The sequence below is a fragment of the Oncorhynchus keta genome, chromosome 7 (genome assembly GCF_023373465.1).
Source record: "Oncorhynchus keta strain PuntledgeMale-10-30-2019 chromosome 7, Oket_V2, whole genome shotgun sequence".
NCBI classification, from domain to species: domain Eukaryota; kingdom Metazoa; phylum Chordata; class Actinopteri; order Salmoniformes; family Salmonidae; genus Oncorhynchus; species Oncorhynchus keta.
In genome coordinates this window covers 28,724,126-28,748,408 of record NC_068427.1, presented here as the reverse complement: position 1 = coordinate 28,748,408, position 24,283 = coordinate 28,724,126, and the positions used below count along the sequence as shown (strand labels likewise).

General features: G+C 41.2%; 1 protein-coding gene across 3 annotated transcripts in view; it reads right to left on the bottom strand.

Annotated features, from left to right (window-relative positions):
• The window catches only part of LOC118375979 (ephrin type-A receptor 3-like), an 822,287-nt gene that overhangs the window by 87,937 nt on the left and 710,067 nt on the right, over positions 1-24,283 (bottom strand). Inside the window, exon 6 of one of the 3 annotated variants that reach the window (XR_008139810.1) lies at positions 3,325-3,480. The exons of the other annotated variants lie outside the window; for them this stretch is intronic. The gene's annotated coding sequence lies outside the window, so the exon portion shown is untranslated. The remainder of the gene's footprint in view (positions 1-3,324; positions 3,481-24,283) is intronic. 3 annotated transcript variants of the gene reach the window in all.

Sequence of the window (24,283 nt, the reverse complement as noted above, 5' to 3'; positions counted from 1 at the left end):
CTCCTGTCCTCCTCCTACCTTCCTCTACCCTTCCCCGCTCCCAATCCCGCTCTCCTGTCCTCCTCCTACCTTCCTCTACCCTTCCCTGCTCCCAATCCCCCTCTCCTGTCCTCCTCCTACCTTCCCCGCTCCCAATCCCCCTCTCCTGTCCTCCTCTACCCTTCCCTGCTCCCAATCCCCCTCTCCTGTCGTCCTCCTACCTTCCCCGCTCCCAATCCCCCTCTCCTGTTCTCCTCCTACCTTCCCCGCTCCCAATCCCCCTCTCCTGTTCTCCTCCTACCTTCCCTGCTCCCAATCCCCCTCTCCTGTTCTCCTCCTCATCCGCTCTCTCTCATATAACACTACATGCTTGTACTGTACTCTCCAAGAGTATATAACACTATATGCATGTAGTGTACTCTCCAAGAGTATATAACACTATATGCCTGTACTGTACTCTCCAAGGGTATATAACACTATATGCCTGTACTGTACTCTCCAAGAGTATATAACACTATATGCATGTAGTGTACTCTCCAAGGGTATGTAACACTATATGCCTGTACTGTACTCTCCAAGAGTATATAACACTATATGCATGTAGTGTACTCTCCAAGGGTATATAACACTATATGCATGTAGTGTACTCTAAGAGTATATAACACTATATGCATGTAGTGTACTCTAAGAGTATATAACACTATATGCATGTAGTGTACTCTCCAAGGGTATATAACACTATATGCCTGTACTGTACTCTCCAAGAGTATATAACACTATATGCCTGTACTGTACTCTCCAAGAGTATATAACACTATATGCCTGTACTGTACTCTCCAAGAGTATATAACACTATATGCATGTAGTGTACTCTCCAAGGGTATATAACACTATATGCATGTAGTGTACTCTCCAAGAGTATATAACACTATATGCCTGTACTGTACTCTCCAAGAGTATATTACACTATATGCATGTAGTGTACTCTCCAAGAGTATATAACACTATATTCATGTAGTGTACTCTCCAAGGGTATATAACACTATATGCCTGTACTGTACTCTCCAAGAGTATATAACACTATATGCCTGTACTGTACTCTCCAAGAGTATATAACACTATATGCATGTAGTGTACTCTCCAAGAGTATATTACACTATATTCATGTAGTGTACTCTCCAAGAGTATATAACACTATATGCATGTAGTGTACTCTCCAAGAGTATATAACACTATATGCATGTAGTGTACTCTAAGAGTATATAACACTATATGCCTGTAGTGTACTCTAAGAGTATATAACACTATATGCATGTAGTGTACTCTCCAAGGGTATATAACACGATATGCCTGTACTGTACTCTCCAAGAGTATATAACACTATATGCCTGTACTGTACTCTCCAAGAGTATATAACACTATATGCATGTAGTGTACTCTCCAAGGGTATATAACACTATATGCATGTAGTGTACTCTCCAAGAGTATATAACACTATATGCATGTAGTGTACTCTCCAAGAGTATATAACACTATATGCATGTAGTGTACTCTCCAAGGGTATATAACACTATATGCATGTAGTGTACTCTCCAAGAGTATATAACACTATATGCATGTACTGTACTCTCCAAGAGTATATAACACTACATGCCTGTAGTGTACTCTCCAAGGGTATATAACACTATATGCCTGTAGTGTACTCTAAGAGTATATAACACTATATGCATGTAGTGTACTCTCCAAGGGTATATAACACGATATGCCTGTACTGTACTCTCCAAGAGTATATAACACTATATGCCTGTAGTGTACTCTCCAAGGGTATATAACACTATATGCCTGTACTGTACTCTCCAAGAGTATATAACACTATATGCATGTAGTGTACTCTCCAAGGGTATATAACACTATATGCCTGTAGTGTACTCTAAGAGTATATAACACTATATGCATGTAGTGTACTCTCCAAGGGTATATAACACGATATGCCTGTACTGTACTCTCCAAGAGTATATAACACTATATGCCTGTAGTGTACTCTCCAAGGGTATATAACACTATATGCCTGTACTGTACTCTCCAAGAGTATATAACACTATATGCATGTAGTGTACTCTCCAAGAGTATATAACACTACATGCCTGTAGTGTACTCTCCAAGGGTATATAACACTATATGCCTGTAGTGTACTCTAAGAGTATATAACACTATATGCCTGTACTGTACTCTCCAAGAGTATATAACACTATATGCATGTAGTGTACTCTAAGAGTATATAACACTATATGCATGTAGTGTACTCTCCAAGAGTATATAACACTATATGCCTGTAGTGTACTCTCCAAGAGTATATAACACTATATGCATGTAGTGTACTCTAAGAGTATATAACACTACATGCCTGTACTGTACTCTCCAAGAGTATATAACACTATATGCATGTAGTGTACTCTAAGAGTATATACCACTATATGCATGTAGTGTACTCTCCAAGAGTATATACCACTATATGCATGTAGTGTACTCTCCAAGAGTATATAACACTATATGCATGTAGTGTACTCTCCAAGAGTATATAACACTATATGCCTGTAGTGTACTCTCCAAGAGTATATAACACTATATGCCTGTAGTGTACTCTCCAAGAGTATATAACACTATATGCCTGTAGTGTACTCTCCAAGAGTATATAACACTATATGCATGTAGTGTACTCTAAGAGTATATAACACTATATGCATGTACTGTACTCTCCAAGAGTATATAACACTATATGCATGTAGTGTACTCTCCAAGGGTATATAACACTATATGCCTGTACTGTACTCTCCAAGAGTATATAACACTATATGCCTGTACTGTACTCTCCAAGAGTATATAACACTATATGCCTGTACTGTACTCTCCAAGGGTATATAACACGATATGCCTGTACTGTACTCTCCAAGAGTATATAACACTGTATGCCTGTACTGTACACTCCAAGAGTATATAACACTATATGCCTGTACTGTACTCTCCAAGGGTATATAACACTATATGCCTGTAGTGTACTCTCCAAGAGTATATAACACTATATGCATGTAGTGTACTCTCCAAGGGTATATAACACTATATGCCTGTACTGTACTCTCCAAGAGTATATAACACTATATGCATGTAGTGTACTCTCCAAGAGTATATAACACTATATGCCTGTACTGTACTCTCCAAGAGTATATAACACTATATGCCTGTAGTGTACTCTCCAAGAGTATATACCACTATATGCCTGTAGTGTACTCTCCAAGAGTATATAACACTATATGCCTGTAGCCTGAATGATTGATTGATGATACTCACGTGTGCAGGCCATAGTGGGTGGGTCTCTCTCAGCTCTGTAGAAAGCCTTCTCACAGTGGCAGACAGCAGCCCCCTCTCCAAAGCTGAAACTGTGAGGGGGACACTTGGAACACTTGATGTTCCCCGTAAACGCCTTGTAGAAGCCTGGTCGACACGCTGTGGAGAGAAAGAGGGATATATGGTTATATACATGTATATGTCAGGATTACAGACAGATAAATGGGCAGGATAAGACACAGAGATATGGTTATACTGTAGATGTCAGGATAAGACACAGAGATATGGTTATACTGTAGATGTCAGGATAACAGACACAGAGATATGGTTATACTGTAGATGTCAGGATAAGACACAGAGATATGGTTATACTGTAGATGTCAGGATAAACACAGAGATATGGTTATACTGTAGATGTCAGGATAAGACACAGATATATGGTTATACTGTAGATGTCAGGATAAACACAGAGATATGGTTATACTGTAGATGTCAGGATAACAGACACAGAGATATGGTTATACTGTAGATGTCAGGATAAGACACAGAGATATGGTTATACTGTAGATGTCAGGATAACAGACACAGAGATATGGTTATACTGTAGATGTCAGGATAAGACACAGAGATATGGTTGTACTGTAGATGTCAGGATAAGACACAGAGATATGGTTATACTGTAGATGTCAGGATAACAGACACAGAGATATGGTTATACTGTAGATGTCAGGATAACAGACACAGAGATATGGTTATACTGTAGATGTCAGGATAAGACACAGAGATATGGTTATACTGTACATGTCAGGATAAGACACAGAGATATGGTTATACTGTAGATGTCAGGATAACAGACACAGAGATATGGTTATACTGTAGATGTCAGGATAAGACACAGAGATATGGTTATACTGTAGATGTCAGGATAAGACACAGAGATATGGTTATACTGTAGATGTCAGGATAAGACACAGAGATATGGTTATACTGTAGATGTCAGGATAAGACACATATATATGGTTATACTGTAGATGTCAGGATAAACACAGATATATGGTTATACTGTAGATGTCAGGATAACAGACACAGAGATATGGTTATACTGTAGATGTCAGGATAAGACACAGAGATATGGTTATACTGTAGATGTCAGGATAAGACACAGAGATATGGTTATACTGTAGATGTCAGGATAAACACAGATATATGGTTATACTGTACATGTCAGGATAACAGACACAGAGATATGGTTATACTGTAGATGTCAGGATAAACACAGAGATATGGTTATACTGTAGATGTCAGGATAAGACACAGAGATATGGTTATACTGTAGATGTCAGGATAAGACACAGAGATATGGTTATACTGTAGATGTCAGGATAAGACACAGAGATATGGTTATACTGTAGATGTCAGGATAAGACACAGAGATATGGTTATACTGTAGATGTCAGGATAAGACACAGAGATATGGTTATACTGTAATGTCAGGATAAACACAGAGATATGGTTATACTGTAGATGTCAGGATAAACACAGATATATGGTTATACTGTAGATGTCAGGATAAACACAGATATATGGTTATACTGTAGATGTCAGGATAAGACACAGAGATATGGTTATACTGTAGATGTCAGGATAACAGACACAGAGATATGGTTATACTGTAGATGTCAGGATAACAGACACAGAGATATGGTTATACTGTAGATGTCAGGATAAGACACAGAGATATGGTTATACTGTAGATGTCAGGATAACAGACACAGAGATATGGTTATACTGTAGATGTCAGGATAAGACACAGAGATATGGTTATACTGTAGATGTCAGGATAACAGACACAGAGATATGGTTATACTGTAGATGTCAGGATAACAGACACAGAGATATGGTTATACTGTAGATGTCAGGATAACAGACACAGAGATATGATTATACTGTAGATGTCAGGATAAGACACAGAGATATGGTTATACTGTAGATGTCAGGATAACAGACACAGAGATATGGTTATACTGTAGATGTCAGGATAAGACACAGAGATATGGTTATACTGTAGATGTCAGGATAAGACACAGAGATATGGTTATACTGTAGATGTCAGGATAAGACACAGAGATATGGTTATACTGTAGATGTCAGGATAAGACACATATATATGGTTATACTGTAGATGTCAGGATAAGAAACATAGATATGGTTATACTGTAGATGTCAGGATAAGACACATATATATGGTTATACTGTAGATGTCAGGATAAGAAACATAGATATGGTTATACTGTAGATTTTTTTTTTTTTTTTACCTTTATTTAACCAGGCAAGTCAGTTAAGAACATATTCTTATTTTCAATGACGGCCTAGGAACAGTGGGTTAACTGCCTGTTCAGGGGCAGAACGACAGATTTGTACCTTGTCAGCTCAGGGGTTTGAACTCGCAACCTTCCGGTTACTAGTCCAACGCTCTAACCACTAGGCTACGCTGCCGCCCCAGATGTCAGGATAAGACACAGAGATATGGTTATACTGTATATGGCAGGATAACAGACACAGATATATGGTTATACTGTATATGGCAGGATAACAGACACAGATATATGGTTATACTGTATATGGCAGGATAACAGACACAGATATATGGTTATACTTTATATGGCAGGATAACAGACACAGGGATATGGTTATACTGTATATGGCAGGATAACAGACACAGATATATGGTTATACTGCATATGGCAGGATAACAGACACTGAAATATGGTTATACTGTATATGGCAGGATAATAGACACAGATATATGGTTATACTGTATAGGGCAGGATAACAGACACAGGGATATGGTTATACTGTATATGGCAGGATAACAGACACTGAAATATGGTTATACTGTATATGGCAGGATAAGACACATATATATGGTTATACTGCATATGGCAGGATAACAGACACTGAAATATGGTTATACTGTATATGGCAGGATAACAGACACATAGATCTGGTTATACCGTATATGGCAGGATAACAGACACATATATATGGTTATACTGCATATGGCAGGATAACAGACACTGAAATATGGTTATACTGTATATGGCAGGATAATAGACACAGATATATGGTTATACTGTATATGGCAGGATAAGACACATATATATGGTTATACTGTATATGGCAGGATAACAGACACTGAAATATGGTTATACTGTATATGGCAGGATAAGACACATATATATGGTTATACTGTATATGGCAGGATAACAGACACTGAAATATGGTTATACTGTATATGGCAGGATAATAGACACAGATATATGGTTATACTGTATATGGCAGGATAAGACACATATATATGGTTATACTGTATATGGCAGGATAACAGACACTGAAATATGGTTATACTGTATATGGCAGGATAATAGACACAGATATATGGTTATACTGTATAGGGCAGGATAACAGACACAGGGATATGGTTATACTGTATATGGCAGGATAACAGACACAGATATATGGTTATACTGCATATGGCAGGATAACAGACACTGAAATATGGTTATACTGTATATGGCAGGATAACAGACACATAGATCTGGTTATACCGTATATGGCAGGATAACAGACACATATATATGGTTATACTTTATATGGCAGGATAACAGACACAGATATATGGTTATACTGTATATGGCAGGATAACAGACACAGATATATGGTTATACTTTATATGGCAGGATAACAGACACAGGGATATGGTTATACTGTATATGGCAGGATAACAGACACAGATATATGGTTATACTGCATATGGCAGGATAACAGACACTGAAATATGGTTATACTGTATATGGCAGGATAATAGACACAGATATATGGTTATACTGTATAGGGCAGGATAACAGACACAGGGATATGGTTATACTGCATATGGCAGGATAACAGACACTGAAATATGGTTATACTGTATATGGCAGGATAACAGACACATAGATCTGGTTATACCGTATATGGCAGGATAACAGACACATATATATGGTTATACTGCATATGGCAGGATAACAGACACTGAAATATGGTTATACTGTATATGGCAGGATAATAGACACAGATATATGGTTATACTGTATATGGCAGGATAAGACACATATATATGGTTATACTGTATATGGCAGGATAACAGACACTGAAATATGGTTATACTGTATATGGCAGGATAAGACACATATATATGGTTATACTGTATATGGCAGGATAACAGACACTGAAATATGGTTATACTGTATATGGCAGGATAATAGACACAGATATATGGTTATACTGTATATGGCAGGATAAGACACATATATATGGTTATACTGTATATGGCAGGATAACAGACACTGAAATATGGTTATACTGTATATGGCAGGATAATAGACACAGATATATGGTTATACTGTATAGGGCAGGATAACAGACACAGGGATATGGTTATACTGTATATGGCAGGATAACAGACACAGATATATGGTTATACTGCATATGGCAGGATAACAGACACTGAAATATGGTTATACTGTATATGGCAGGATAACAGACACAGATATATGGTTATACTGCATATGGCAGGATAACAGACACTGAAATATGGTTATACTGTATATGGCAGGATAACAGACACATAGATCTGGTTATACCGTATATGGCAGGATAACAGACACATATATATGGTTATACTTTATATGGCAGGATAACAGACACAGATATAGAAAATTCACAAAAGAGAAAGAAAGATGACATCAAATGGCAGGACATTTGTTACACAGTCAATGGACAATGGCTTAGACAAGCAAACACAATCTGTTGACCTGATGAAATTAATCTCTACTGATTTATATCCAGAAATACTAGGAAAATGAAGTACATTGAAAGCAGTAATGAGAAAAAAGCTCCCTCTATTCTCTCCCTTTCTTCTCCTACACTCTGTCCTCCCTCTCTCCCTGCAGTCCGATCCTAAAGCCTGTACGCCTCAGGGACAAATGGCCTTTCAAATCCCTCTCAGCCTTTAACCGATGGTACCACACACACACACACACACACAATCCCCGGGTACGCAGTCAGAGGAGAATTCCACTTCTGGGGTTGTCAGAGTGCCCATCGATTTAACAAGGTAACACAGGCTGAGCCATCTGAGGGCTTCACCTTGAAGTACTGAAGGCCTTGATGTGTGTGTTTGTGTGCGTATGTGTGGATGGAGTCTTTCCATTTCTCCTTCTGATAAATTAACCTACAGGAGCCCTGAAACCACACCGACGCAGATCAAATGGGATTAATTAGGACATCACACACACACACACACACACACACACACACACACACACACACACACACACACACACACACACACACACACACACACACACACACACACACACACACACACACACACACACACACACACACACACACACACACACACACACACACACACACCCCCCCTTCTACCAACACAGACATAGCTGCAGTATCAATATGATGAGTGACACCCCCTGCAGCGGACCAAGGTTGGCTGTGCCATTAACCTCTGATAGTACATGGCTTTATACATGGTCTTGATTCACACACTGTCACTCAGTTATTCCCCCAGCAGAACTGTTTTAAACTGTCAACTAATGACACTTCTGTCTGACCCTCAAACAGCTGAGGGAAGAGACACACACACACACACGCACGCATGCACATGCACACATAGGCCAAGGCCTCCTGCTAAAAATAAAACAACATTAACGACAACAACAACACATGTACTAAAATCAGGCAGCCGGCTGCATTAGAATGAGCTCTCCAGAATTGAAAAGATTGCTAAATGCATAACATAGGTATTTGATTAACCACATAATGTGTAAAAATGTGTACGAACATAAGATTCAACAACTGAGACATAAACTGAACAAGTTTCACAGACATGTGACTAACAGAAATGGAATAATGTGTCCCTGGACAAAGGGGGGGTCAAAATCAAAAGTAACAATCAGTATCTGGTGTGGCCACCAGCTGCATTAAGTACCGCAGTGCATCTTCTCCTCATGGACTGCACACGATTTGTCAGTTCTTGCTGTGAGATGTTACCCCACTTTTCCACCAAGGCGCTTGCAAGTTCACAGACATTTCTGGGGGGGAATAGCCCTAGACCTCACCCTAACAACAGGCCCCAGACGCAATGGGATTGAGATCAGGGCACTTCGCTGGCCATGGCTGAACACTGACATTCCTGTCTTGCAGGAAATCACGCACAGAAGGAGCAGAATGGCTGGTGGCATTGTCATGCTGGAGGGTCATGTCAGGATGAGCCTGCAGGAAGGGTACCACATGAGGGAGGAGGATGTCTTCACTGTAACACACAGTGTTGAGATTGCCTGCAATGACAACAAGCTCAGTCTGATGATGCTGTGACACACCGCCCCAGACCATGACGGACCCTCCACCTCCAAATTAATCCAGACCATCACCCCTGGTGAAACAAAACCGCAACTCGTCAGTGAAGAGCACTTTTTACAAGCCCTATCTAGTCCAGCGACGGTGGGTTTGGGCCCATAGGTGACGTTGTTGCCGGTGATGTCTGGTGAGGACCTGCCTTACAACAGGTCTACAAGCCCTCTGTCCAGCCACTCTCAGTCTATTGTGGACAGTCTGAACACTGATGGAGGGATTGTGCGTTCCTTGTGTAACTCGGGCAGTTGTTGTTGCCATCCTGTACCTGTCCCGCAGGTGTGATGTTCGGATGTACTGATCCTGTGCAGGTGTTGTTACACGTGGTCTGCCACTGCGAGGACGATTAGCTGTCTGTCCTGTCTCCCTGTAGCGCTGTCTTAGGCATCTCACAATACGGACATCGCAATTTATTGCCCTGGCTACATCTGCAGTCCTCATTCCTCCTTGCATTATGCCTAAGGCACGTTCACGCAGATGAACAGGGATCCAACCAGGAAGTGGGAAATCTGAGGTTTGTAGTTTTTCAAAGCTTGCTCTACCGAATACACAGTGTCTATGGGGTCGAGTTGCACCTCCTAAGGCTTCCACTAGAAATCAACCGTCTTTAAAAACTTGTTTCAGGCTTCTGCTATAAAGGAGGGGGGAATGGGAGCTAAATGAGTCATGGGTCTGGCAGAGTGCCTCAGGCTTGTGACGCGCGGCCCCGACAGAGTTAGCTCTCGTTCCAGTGCTTTTCTTCAGACAATGGAATTCTCCGGTTGGAACCTTATCGATGATATATGTTAAAAACATCCTAAAGATTGATTCCATACATCGTTTGACTTGTTTCTACGACCTGTAACGAAACCTTTCGAGTTTTCATCTGGATGTAGTGCTCGCGCCTCATGAAGATGGATTACTGGGCTGAAAACGCTAACAACAAGTGCCTATTTGGACATAAATGACGGACTTTATGGAACTTTATGGAACAAATCAGTCATTTATTGTCAAACTGGGATTCCTGGGAGTGCCTTCTGATGAAGATCATCAAAGGTAAGTGAATATTTATGGTGTTGTTTCTAACTTTGTTGATTCCAAAATGACAGCTATTCCTCTGGCTGTTTTGGGTTCTGAGCGCTGTTCTCAGATTATTCTTTAAAAATGTTTTTTTTATCTGACACAGCGGTTGCATTAAGGAGAAGTCTATCTTTAATTCTGTGAATAACACATCTTTTGTCAATGTTTATTATGAGTATTTCTGCAAAATCACCGGATGTTTTGGAATCAAAACATTACTGCATGTAACGCGCCAATGTAAACTGAGATTTTTGGATATAAATATGCACATTATCGAACAAAACATACATGTATTGTGTAACATGATGTCCTATGAGTGTCATCTGATGAAGATCATCAAAAGTTAGTGATTTATTTTATCTATATTTCTGCTTTTTGTGACTCCTATCTTTGGCTGGAAAAATGGCTTTGTGTTTCTTTTTACTTGGCTCTGACCTAACATAATCATATGTTGTGCTTTTGCTGTAAAGCCTTTTTGAAATCAGATATGATGGGTAGATTAACAAGAAGTTTATCTTTCATTTGCTGTTTTGGACTTGTTAATGTGTGAAAGTTACATATTTCAAAAAAATTGTTTTGAATTTTACTTGCTGCATTTTCAGCGGAATGTTGTCAAGGGGTTCCGCTAGCAGAACGCCTGCCCTAGAGAGGTTAAACCTTTTACATTGAAGATCTGTGAAGTTATTTGGATTTTTACAAATTATCTTTGAAAGACAGGGTCCTGAAAAAGGGATGTTTCTTTTTTTGCTGAGTTTACAATACAAGAAAGCTATCAACACAAAGTAATGACTGCTTTTGAAATGAAAGTTAACATGGATGAATCATGTCTGTTCCATCGTGGCAAGACTATTTCCTAGGCTCTGTTGTTGTTGTGGTAACACTGACTATATCAGACCAGAAAGTAACACAAAACCCTGCATCAGCCCTGACTCTGAGAGACAGACAGAGAAAGTGAGAGAGATGTTGAAGGTAGAGAGCCAGAGTGTTCAAATGCATGTGTGTGTATGCATGCATGGTTTGTGTGTGCTGGGCAGTATTGGGCAGAGAGTGGGGCGTTCTAAGTGAGGATCATACCCTAAAACGTGGGCCCGGGGGCTCGGCTGAATCTGGGCCTGCTTCCCAAGGTTAACGAGCTCTGGAAGTCATCCACCACAACCACAGCACAACCAAGATAGACCTACAGAACCTCTGAGGCTGGGCTCTGGGCCCTGGATGAACTGACCGACCGGGTTCTCCACCCACTGGACCAGAACTGGCAAGAGCAGCATGACAGCTCTGGCATAGCCCAAAACAGATGTACAGCGAGTGTGTGTATATGTGTTTGTGGGAGTGTGACTATCTATATGTGTGTGTGTGTGTATGTGGGAGTATGTGTGTGTATATATGTGTTTTTGGGAGTTTGTCTGTCTATATGTGTTTGTATGTGTTTGTGGGAGTATGTGTGTGTGTGTGTGTGTGTGTGTGTGTGTGTGTGTGTGTGTGTGTATATGTGTTTGTGGGAGTGTGTCTGTCTATATGTATTTGTGTGTGTGTATGTGTTTGTGGGAGTGTGTCTGTTTATATGTGTTTGTGGGTGTGTGTTTGTATCTTTGTGCTCTCAGCACGGTGGGCGATGGATCTCTCGTGGACTTCTCGTGGCGGCGAAGAGCAGCGATTCCAAGAGGAGCACAATTCTGCAGCATTTACTAGCAGAACCACATCAACAAATGTTGCAGAATAGTTCAGCTCTTGAAATCATAGAACGTGTGAAGCGATGCAGGCAGGGGATGAGCTATCACGGAGGTGGGATGTATCTGGACAGCATTGAGTGTGTGTATGTATGTGTGTGTGTGTGTGTGTGTGTGTGTGTGTGTGTGTGTGTGTGTGTGTGTGTGTGTGTGTGTGTGTGTGTGTGTGTGTGTGTGTGTGTGTGTGTGTGTGTGTGTGTGTGTGTGTGTGTGTGTGTGTGTGTGTGTGTGTGTGTGTGTGTGTGTGTGTGTAACGTGGTAAGATTGACATATTGTGGAGCTGAGATACATTTACATGTACATTTATGTGATTTATATTTATTTATAGATGTGGTAGACTTGCATATGGAGAATGATCCTTTTCCACAAAAAGCAGTTATCTAATTTCCCTGATGGAAAAACTCTTCCTCCATATTGCTTTTCTCTGGGCAGAGGGAAAACAGGTCTCGTCTCACTATCTGTGTGTAGCTGTGTGTACACATGCCATTCATATTACTACTACACAACAGTGACATCACATTCCCCATCCCACTCTACATAGATTATATTACTACTACACAATAGTACCATCACATTCCCCATCCAACACTACATAGATTATATTACTACTACACAACAGTGACATCACATTCCCCATCCCACTCTACATAGATTATATTACTACTACACAATAGTACCATCACATTCCCCATCCCACTCTACATAGATTATATTACTACTACACAATAGTACCATCACATTCCCCATCCCACTCTACATAGATTATATTACTACTACACAACAGTACCATCACATTCCCCATCCCACTCTACATAGATTATATTACTACTACACAACAGTGACATCACATTCCCCATCCCACTCTACATAGATTATATTACTACTACACAACAGTGACATCACATTCCCCATCCCACTCTACATAGATTATATTACTACTACACAACAGTGACATCACATTCCCCATCCAACTCTACATAGATTATATTACTACTACACAACAGTACTATCACATTCCCCATCCAACTCTACATAGATTATATTACTACTACACAACAGTACCATCACATTCCCCATCCCACTCTACATAGATTATATTACTACTACACAACAGTACCATCACATTCCCCATCCAACTCTACATAGATTATATTACTACTACACAACAGTACTATCACATTCCCCATCCCACTCTACATAGATTATATTACTACTACACAACAGTGACATCACATTCCCCATCCCACTCTACATAGATTATATTACTACTACACAACAGTGACATCACATTCCCCATCCCACTCTACATAGATTATATTACTACTACACAATAGTACCATCACATTCCCCATCCCACTCTACATAGATTATATTACTACTACACAACAGTGACATCACATTCCCCATCCCACTCTACATAGATTATATTACTACTACACAACAGTGACATCACATTCCCCATCCCACTCTACATAGATTATATTACTACTACACAACAGTGACATCACATTCTCCATCCCACTCTACATAGATTATATTACTACTACACAATAGTACCATCACATTCCCCATCCAACTCTACATAGATTATATTACTACTACACAATAGTACCATCACATTCCCCATCCCACTCTACATAGATTATATTACTACTACACAACAGTGACATCACATTCCCCATCCAACTCTACATAGATTATATTACTACTACACAACAGTGACATCACATTCCCCATCCCACTCTACATAGATTATATTACTACTACACAACAGTGACATCACATTCCCCATCCCACTCTACATAGATTATATTACTACTACACAACAGTGACATCACATTCCCCATCCCACTCTACATAGATTATATTACTACTACACAACAGTACTATCACATTCCCCATCCCACTCTACATAGATTATATTACTACTACACAACAGTACCATCACATTCCCCATCCCACTCTACATAGATAATATTACTACTACACAACAGTACCATCACATTCCCCATCCCACTCTACATAGATTATATTACTACTACACAACAGTACTATCACATTCCCCATCCCACTCTACATAGATTATATTACTACTACACAACAGTACTATCACATTCCCCATCCCACTCTACATAGATTATATTACTACTACACAACAGTACTATCACATTCCCCATCCCACTCTACATAGATTATATTACTACTACACAACAGTACTATCACATTCCCCATCCCACTCTACATAGATTATATTACTACTACACAACAGTACCATCACATTCTCCATCCCACTCTACATAGATTATATTACTACTACACAACAGTGACATCACATTCCCCATCCCACTCTACATAGATTTTATTACTACTACACAACAGTACTATCACATTCCCCATCCCACTCTACATAGATTATATTACTACTACACAACAGTGACATCACATTCCCCATCCAACTCTACATAGATTATATTACTACTACACAACAGTACTATCACATTCCCCATCCCACTCTACATAGATTATATTACTACTACACAACAGTACTATCACATTCCCCATCCCACTCTACATAGATTATATTACTACTACACAACAGTGACATCACATTCCCCATCCAACTCTACATAGATTATATTACTACTACACAACAGTACCATCACATTCCCCATCCCACTCTACATAGATTATATTACTACTACACAACAGTACTATCACATTCCCCATCCCACTCTACATAGATTATATTACTACTACACAACAGTACTATCACATTCCCCATCCCACTCTACATAGATTATATTACTACTACACAACAGTGACATCACATTCCCCATCCAACTCTACATAGATTATATTACTACTACACAACAGTACCATCACATTCCCCATCCCACTCTACATAGATTATATTACTACTACACAACAGTACTATCACATTCCCCATCCCACTCTACATAGATTATATTACTACTACACAATAGTACCATCACATTCCCCATCCCACTCTACATAGATTATATTACTACTACACAACAGTACCATCACATTCCCCATCCAACTCTACATAGATTATATTACTACTACACAACAGTACCATCACATTCCCCATCCCACTCTACATAGATTATATTACTACTACACAACAGTACCATCACATTCCCCATCCCACTCTACATAGATTATATTACTACTACACAACAGTACCATCACATTCCCCATCCCACTCCAAATAGATTATATTTAAAGTGGCACCGTCATAGGATAGCACATTTCCAACAAGCCAGTTCGTCAAATTTCTGCACAGCACAAGAACTGTTCATCGGGAGCTTCATGAAATGGGTTTCCATGACAAAGCAGCCGCATACAAGCCTAAGATCACCAAGCTCAATGCCAAGCGCCGCCATTGGAGTGATGAATCACGCTTCACCAGCTGGCAGTTCGATGGACTAATCTGGGTTTGGCGGATACCAGGTGAACTCTACGTGCCTGAACGCTTAGTGCCAACTGTAAAGTTTGGTGGAGCAGGAATAGTGGTCTGGGTCTGTTTCATGGTTTGGGCTAGGCCCCTTAATGAAGGGAAGGGAAGTCTTGACGCTATCTTTGCAACATCTAGTGGAAAGCTTTCCCAGAAGAGTGGAGGCTGTTATAATAGCAAAAGGGGGACCAACTCCATATTAATGCCCATGACCTTGGAATTAGATGTTTGACGAGCAGGTGTCCACATACTCTTGGTCATGTAGTGCATTATTATATTGATTATATAGTGTCATTTTCCACATGTTGGCCATAGAAGGACCAAGAAGAGTTATCCATTTAAATCACGGTACTAAAATGACAATAACAACAAAACAACTCACATGCTTTCCCTAGATACAGTACATGTACGGTTACCCATCCATTCCTGTTCCATCTGTGAAAGGGAGGGAACAAGAGCAGAGAGCAGAGGGGATTAGGAAACATCTCTCCAAGAATGAGATGTTCTGTTTTTCTGTAATTCCGACCCATTTTTAGGGTATTAGGGTATTGCCGGCAAATTTCATTCAGCATCATTAAGACAACTGATGCCTAACTCCCATCAACAACGTCACCAATATTACTCTGAGAGCAGTGCCAGAGAACAGAATAACTGATGCCTAACTCCCATCAACAACGTCACCAATATTACTCTGAGAGCAGTGCCAGAGAGCAGAATAACTGATGCCTAACTCCCATCAACACGTCACCAATATTACTCTGAGAGCAGTGCCAGAGAGCAGAATAACTGATGCCTAACTCCCATCAACAACGTCACCAATATTACTCTGAGAGCAGTGCCAGAGAGCAGAATAACTGATGCCTAACTCCCATCAACAACGTCACCAATATTACTCTGAGAGCAGTGCCAGAGAACAGAATAACTGATGCCTAACTCCCATCAACACGTCACCAATATTACTCTGAGAGCAGTGCCAGAGAGCAGAATAACTGATGCCTAACTCCCATCAACACGTCACCAATATTACTCTGAGAGCAGTGCCAGAGAACAGAATAACTGATGCCTAACTCCCATCAACACGTCACCAATATTACTCTGAGAGCAGTGCCAGAGAGCAGAATAACTGATGCCTAACTCCCATCAACACGTCACCAATATTACTCTGAGAGCAGTGCCAGAGAACAGAATAACTGATGCCTAACTCCCATCAACAACGTCACCAATATTACTCTGAGAGCAGTGCCAGAGAGCAGAATAACTGATGCCTAACTCCCATCAACACGTCACCAATATTACTCTGAGAGCAGTGCCAGAGAGCAGAATAACTGATGCCTAACTCCCATCAACAACGTCACCAATATTACTCTGAGAGCAGTGCCAGAGAACAGAATAACTGATGCCTAACTCCCATCAACACGTCACCAATATTACTCTGAGAGCAGTGCCAGAGAACAGAATAACTGATGCCTAACTCCCATCAACAACGTCACCAATATTACTCTGAGAGCAGTGCCAGAGAACAGAATAACTGATGCCTAACTCCCATCAACACGTCACCAATATTACTCTGAGAGCAGTGCCAGAGAGCAGAATAACTGATGCCTAACTCCCATCAACAACGTCACCAATATTACTCTGAGAGCAGTGCCAGAGAGCAGAATAACTGATGCCTAACTCCCATCAACAACGTCACCAATATTACTCTGAGAGCAGTGCCAGAGAGCAGAATAACTGATGCCTAACTCCCATCAACACGTCACCAATATTACTCTGAGAGCAGTGCCAGAGAACAGAATAACTGATGCCTAACTCCCATCAACACGTCACCAATATTACTCTGAGAGCAGTGCCAGAGAGCAGAATAACTGATGCCTAACTCCCATCAACAACGTCACCAATATTACTCTGAGAGCAGTGCCAGAGAACAGAATAACTGATGCCTAACTCCCATCAACACGTCACCAATATTACTCTGAGAGCAGTGCCAGAGAACAGAATAACTGATGCCTAACTCCCATCAACAACGTCACCAATATTACTCTGAGAGCAGTGCCAGAGAGCAGAATAACTGATGCCTAACTCCCATCAACACGTCACCAATATTACTCTGAGAGCAGTGCCAGAGAACAGAATAACTGATGCCTAACTCCCATCAACACGTCACCAATATTACTCTGAGAGCAGTGCCAGAGAGCAGAATAACTGATGCCTAACTCCCATCAACAACGTCACCAATATTACTCTGAGAGCAGTGCCAGAGAGCAGAATAACTGATGCCTAACTCCCATCAACAACGTCACCAATATTACTCTGAGAGCAGTGCCAGAGAGCAGAATAACTGATGCCTAACTCCCATCAACAACGTCACCAATATTACTCTGAGAGCAGTGCCAGAGAACAGAATAACTGATGCCTAACTCCCATCAACACGTCACCAATATTACTCTGAGAGCAGTGCCAGAGAACAGAATAACTGATGCCTAACTCCCATCAACACGTCACCAATATTACTCTGAGAGCAGTGCCAGAGAACAGAATAACTGATGCCTAACTCCCATCAACACGTCACCAATATTACTCTGAGAGCAGTGCCAGAGAGCAGAATAACTGATGCCTAACTCCCATCAACAACGTCACCAATATTACTCTGAGAGCAGTGCCAGAGAACAGAATAACTGATGCCTAACTCCCATCAACACGTCACCAATATTACTCTGAGAGCAGTGCCAGAGAGCAGAATAACTGATGCCTAACTCCCATCAACAACGTCACCAATATTACTCTGAGAGCAGTGCCAGAGAACAGAATAACTGATGCCTAACTCCCATCAACACGTCACCAATATTACTCTGAGAGCAGTGCCAGAGAACAGAATAACTGATGCCTAACTCCCATCAACAACGTCACCAATATTACTCTGAGAGCAGTGCCAGAGAACAGAATAACTGATGCCTAACTCCCATCAACACGTCACCAATATTACTCTGAGAGCAGTGCCAGAGAACAGAATAACTGATGCCTAACTCCCATCAACACGTCACCAATATTACTCTGAGAGCAGTGCCAGAGAACAGAATAACTGATGCCTAACTCCCATCAACAACGTCACCAATATTACTCTGAGAGCAGTGCCAGAGAACAGAATAACTGATGCCTAACTCCCATCAACACGTCACCAATATTACTCTGAGAGCAGTGCCAGAGAGCAGAATAACTGATGCCTAACTCCCATCAACACGTCACCAATATTACTCTGAGAGCAGTGCCAGAGAGCAGAATAACTGATGCCTAACTCCCATCAACACGTCACCAATATTACTCTGAGAGCAGTGCCAGAGAGCAGAATAACTGATGCCTAACTCCCATCAACACGTCACCAATATTACTCTGAGAGCAGTGCCAGAGAACAGAATAACTGATGCCTAACTCCCATCAACACGTCACCAATATTACTCTGAGAGCAGTGCCAGAGAGCAGAATAACTGATGCCTAACTCCCATCAACACGTCACCAATATTACTCTGAGAGCAGTGCCAGAGAGCAGAATAACTGATGCCTAACTCCCATCAACACGTCACCAATATTACTCTGAGAGCAGTGCCAGAGAGCAGAATAACTGATGCCTAACTCCCATCAACACGTCACCAATATTACTCTGAGAGCAGTGCCAGAGAACAGAATAACTGATGCCTAACTCCCATCAACACGTCACCAATATTACTCTGAGAGCAGTGCCAGAGAGCAGAATAACTGATGCCTAACTCCCATCAACAACGTCACCAATATTACTCTGAGAGCAGTGCCAGAGAGCAGAATAACTGATGCCTAACTCCCATCAACACGTCACCAATATTACTCTGAGAGCAGTGCCAGAGAGCAGAATAACTGATGCCTAACTCCCATCAACACGTCACCAATATTACTCTGAGAGCAGTGCCAGAGAACAGAATAACTGATGCCTAACTCCCATCAACACGTCACCAATATTACTCTGAGAGCAGTGCCAGAGAGCAGAATAACTGATGCCTAACTCCCATCAACAACGTCACCAATATTACTCTGAGAGCAGTGCCAGAGAACAGAATAACTGATGCCTAACTCCCATCAACACGTCACCAATATTACTCTGAGAGCAGTGCCAGAGAACAGAATAACTGATGCCTAACTCCCATCAACAACGTCACCAATATTACTCTGAGAGCAGTGCCAGAGAACAGAATAACTGATGCCTAACTCCCATCAACACGTCACCAATATTACTCTGAGAGCAGTGCCAGAGAACAGAATAACTGATGCCTAACTCCCATCAACAACGTCACCAATATTACTCTGAGAGCAGTGCCAGAGAACAGAATAACTGATGCCTAACTCCCATCAACAACGTCACCAATATTACTCTGAGAGCAGTGCCAGAGAACAGAATAACTGATGCCTAACTCCCATCAACAACGTCACCAATATTACTCTGAGAGCAGTGCCAGAGAGCAGAATAACTGATGCCTAACTCCCATCAACAACGTCACCAATATTACTCTGAGAGCAGTGCCAGAGAACAGAATAACTGATGCCTAACTCCCATCAACAACGTCACCAATATTACTCTGAGAGCAGTGCCAGAGAACAGAATAACTGATGCCTAACTCCCATCAACACGTCACCAATATTACTCTGAGAGCAGTGCCAGAGAGCAGAATAACTGATGCCTAACTCCCATCAACAACGTCACCAATATTACTCTGAGAGCAGTGCCAGAGAACAGAATAACTGATGCATTTATGAACACTCAACACCCATTGAATATGGCCAATGTCAGTAAATGCAAGCAAAAAAGCTGAATTCAATTGTTGTCAGCAGCACAGTTGCAGTCACCAACACTCTGGATAACATAGAAACATCCTAACCAGCTCTGCTAGGGCAAGTAAAATGGTCAGAGTGAGGTGTTCTCTCATTTGTGTCTGGAAGTAGCTAGCAACCTCCTGTACTCCCTGTTCACCCACGACTGCAGCCAGGCACGACTCCAATACACCATCATCAAGTTTGCTTACGACATACCGGTGGTAGGCCTGATCACCGACAACTATGAGACAGTCTGCAGGGAGGAGGTCAGTGACCAGGCAGTGTGGTGCCGGGACAACAACCTCTCCCTCAACTTCAGTAAGACCAAGGAGCTGATGGTAGACTACAGGAAACGGTGTGGCGAGTTCGCCCCCATCGACGTGGCTGCAGTGGAGCGGGTCGAGAGCTTCAAGTTCCTCTGTATCTACATCACTAAGGACTTAAAATGGTCCACACACGCGCAGTCGTGAAGAAACGGTTCCTTCTGCTTCCTGTGCATCAAGTCTGACACCAACAGGCTCATGAACAGCTTCCATCTCCAAGCCATAAAACTGCTAAATAGCGAACAAACGGAGTATCTGAGTTGACCCTTTTAGTTTTGCACTGTCTCTACACACAATCCAACACATACACACACACACAAATGGGCCAATTAAGTTTTCCACTGGCTCACCTTATAGCTGGTTATGGCAGGGGTCACGCACACACAGACACTCAATTTGCTCACACACACATTTAACATGCACAAACATTTATACTAACTCTACACACACACACTCACATACAATTATCATATACTCTGTTGCTACTCTGTTTATCATATATCATGATGCCTCGTCAACTTACCCCTATATATATATACATATACACCTGTATCACTCCAGCACCTTGTAAATATGCTATTGGAACTGCACTTTTTACTTTAAATGTTTATTTCTTGTGTTTAAGTTCTATATTATGTAATTGTTAGTACTACATTGATATTGATTACTGCATTGTTGGGTTTGGAGCTTGCAGGAAAGGCATTTCACTGTACTTGTGCACATAACATTAACACTTGAAACTGCAGCCATGGGATGTGTTGTATCCTGTGAGAGATTAAACATCCTCTCCAGCTACACCCGAGTTACTCACCATCCTAGTGGTGTTATATAGCTCTGCTGAGACAGCGGAGTCTATCTCTCAGATATCATAGAAAAATGACATCATAGATCCTCAGATCTTCATTAAGATAGCAGAAGGGTTAATTTGTGTTACAGTGAGTGAGAGACGTCAGCTGCGATTACATGAGGCTGAGTCCTCTCCTCTCTTCTCTCTCTCCCCCTCTCCCCCCTCCTCACATGCCTCTGCTCTCTGTCTGTTGTGTTTACATCTTAACATTTGAGAGATCTCTCTCTGAGCCGTGTTTCTCCCCCGTGCCTCCCCCTTCACCTTGATGTTCCTGATCTAATCTCAGCTATTACAACCCAGATCTCAATCTCTACATGGCATTTAGCATCAACACGACCTGCCGTTCGCTGCACAACACACACAGGATGTTTACTGTGAGAGTAGTGGGGTTAAGCTGGCTATAGCTACTGTAGCTTAGCCTTTCAGGTGAAGTCACCTTGTCTGAGACCTGAAGTTACTGGCACACGTGAAGCGGATTTTTAAATCGAGTTGAGGGTTTTGGTTGTACTACAGTGTGAAGTGCTGTATCAAGAATCTCTATGGTCTAACATGGTCTAACATGGAGAGTGTTAGATAGGAGGACAGAGAAAAAGACAGTAAAGAGACAACAGGAGTGAGAGGTAGAGAGAGAGAGACACAAAGAGAGAGACAGGAAAATATAGAGACTCCAGTCTCTACAATACAGTCCAGGCAGTGTTAGCCACGTCTGCCCCAAGAGTAATATCTCATTGACATTATTGCAGGCGGAGATCCGACTGTGGTTTTATGGACCTTACAGAGGTCAGCGCAGCTCGCTACTCCGCAGAGAAATGTTTATTGCTGGGGAGAAACAGTCTTTGGCCAAATGAACTAACAGAGCAGTAAACCTATCAGCAGACATCTTTTACAGCAGAGAATCCCAGGGAGAGAGAGAGACCAAGGGAGAGAGGCAGAGAAAGAGAGTTCGACAGAGAGATGAACCTGGAGAAGAGTCCCCTAAGCAAGCTGGTCCTGGGGCTCTGTTAACAAACACAAACAGACCACACAGAGCCCCAGGGTAGCAACACAATTAGATCCAACCAAATCATGAGAAAACTAAAGGATAATTACTTGACACATTGTAAAGAATTTACAACAAAACTGAGCAAACCAGAATGCTATTTGGCCCTAAACAAAGAGTACACAGTGGCAAAATACCTGACCACTGTGACTGACCCAAACTTAAGGAAAGCTTTGACTATGTACAGACTCAGTGAGCATAGCCTTGCAATTGAAAAAGGCCGACATAGGCAGACCTGGCTCTCAAGAGAAGACAGGCTATCTGCACACTGCCCACAAAATTAGGTGGAAACTGAGCTGCACTTCCTAACCACCTGCCCAATGTATGACCATATTAGAGACACATATTTCCCTCAGATTACACAGGCCCACAAAGAATTTTAAAAACAAACCCAATGTTGATAAACTCTCATATCTACTGGGTGAAATACCACAGTGTGCCATCACAGCAGCAAGATTTGTGACCTGTTGCCACAAGAAAAGGACAACCAGTGAAGAACAAACACCATTGTAAATACAACCCATATTAATGTTAATTTATTTGATATTTTGTACTTTACTTTTGCACATCGTTACAACCCTGTATACATACACATAATATGACATTTGTAATGTCTTTATTCTTTTGGAACTTCTGTGAGCGTAATGTTTACTGTTTATTTAACTTTTGTTTATTATCAACCTCTCTTGATTTGGCAATGTTAACATACAGTTGAAGTCAGATGTTTACATACACCTTTGCCAAATACATTTAAACTCGGTTTTTCACAATTCCTGATATTTAATCCTAGTAAAAATTCCTTGTTTTAGGATCACCACTTTACTTTAAGAATGTGAAATGTCAGAATAATAGTAGAGAAAATTATGCTTTTATTTCTTTCATCACATTCCCAGTGGGTCAGAAGTTTACATACACTCAATTAGTATTTGGTAGCATTGCCTTTAAATTGTTTAACTTGGGTCAAACGTTTCGGGTAGCCTTCCACAAGCTTTCCACGATAAGTTGGGTGAATTTTGGCCCATTCCTCCTGACAGAGCTGGTGTAACTGAGTCAGGATTTTAGGCCTCCTTGCTCGCACACAACTTTCAGTTCTGCCCACAAATGTTCTATAGGATTGAGGTCAGAGTTTTGTGATGGCCACTCCAATAGCATGACTTTGTTGCCCTTAAGCCATTTTGC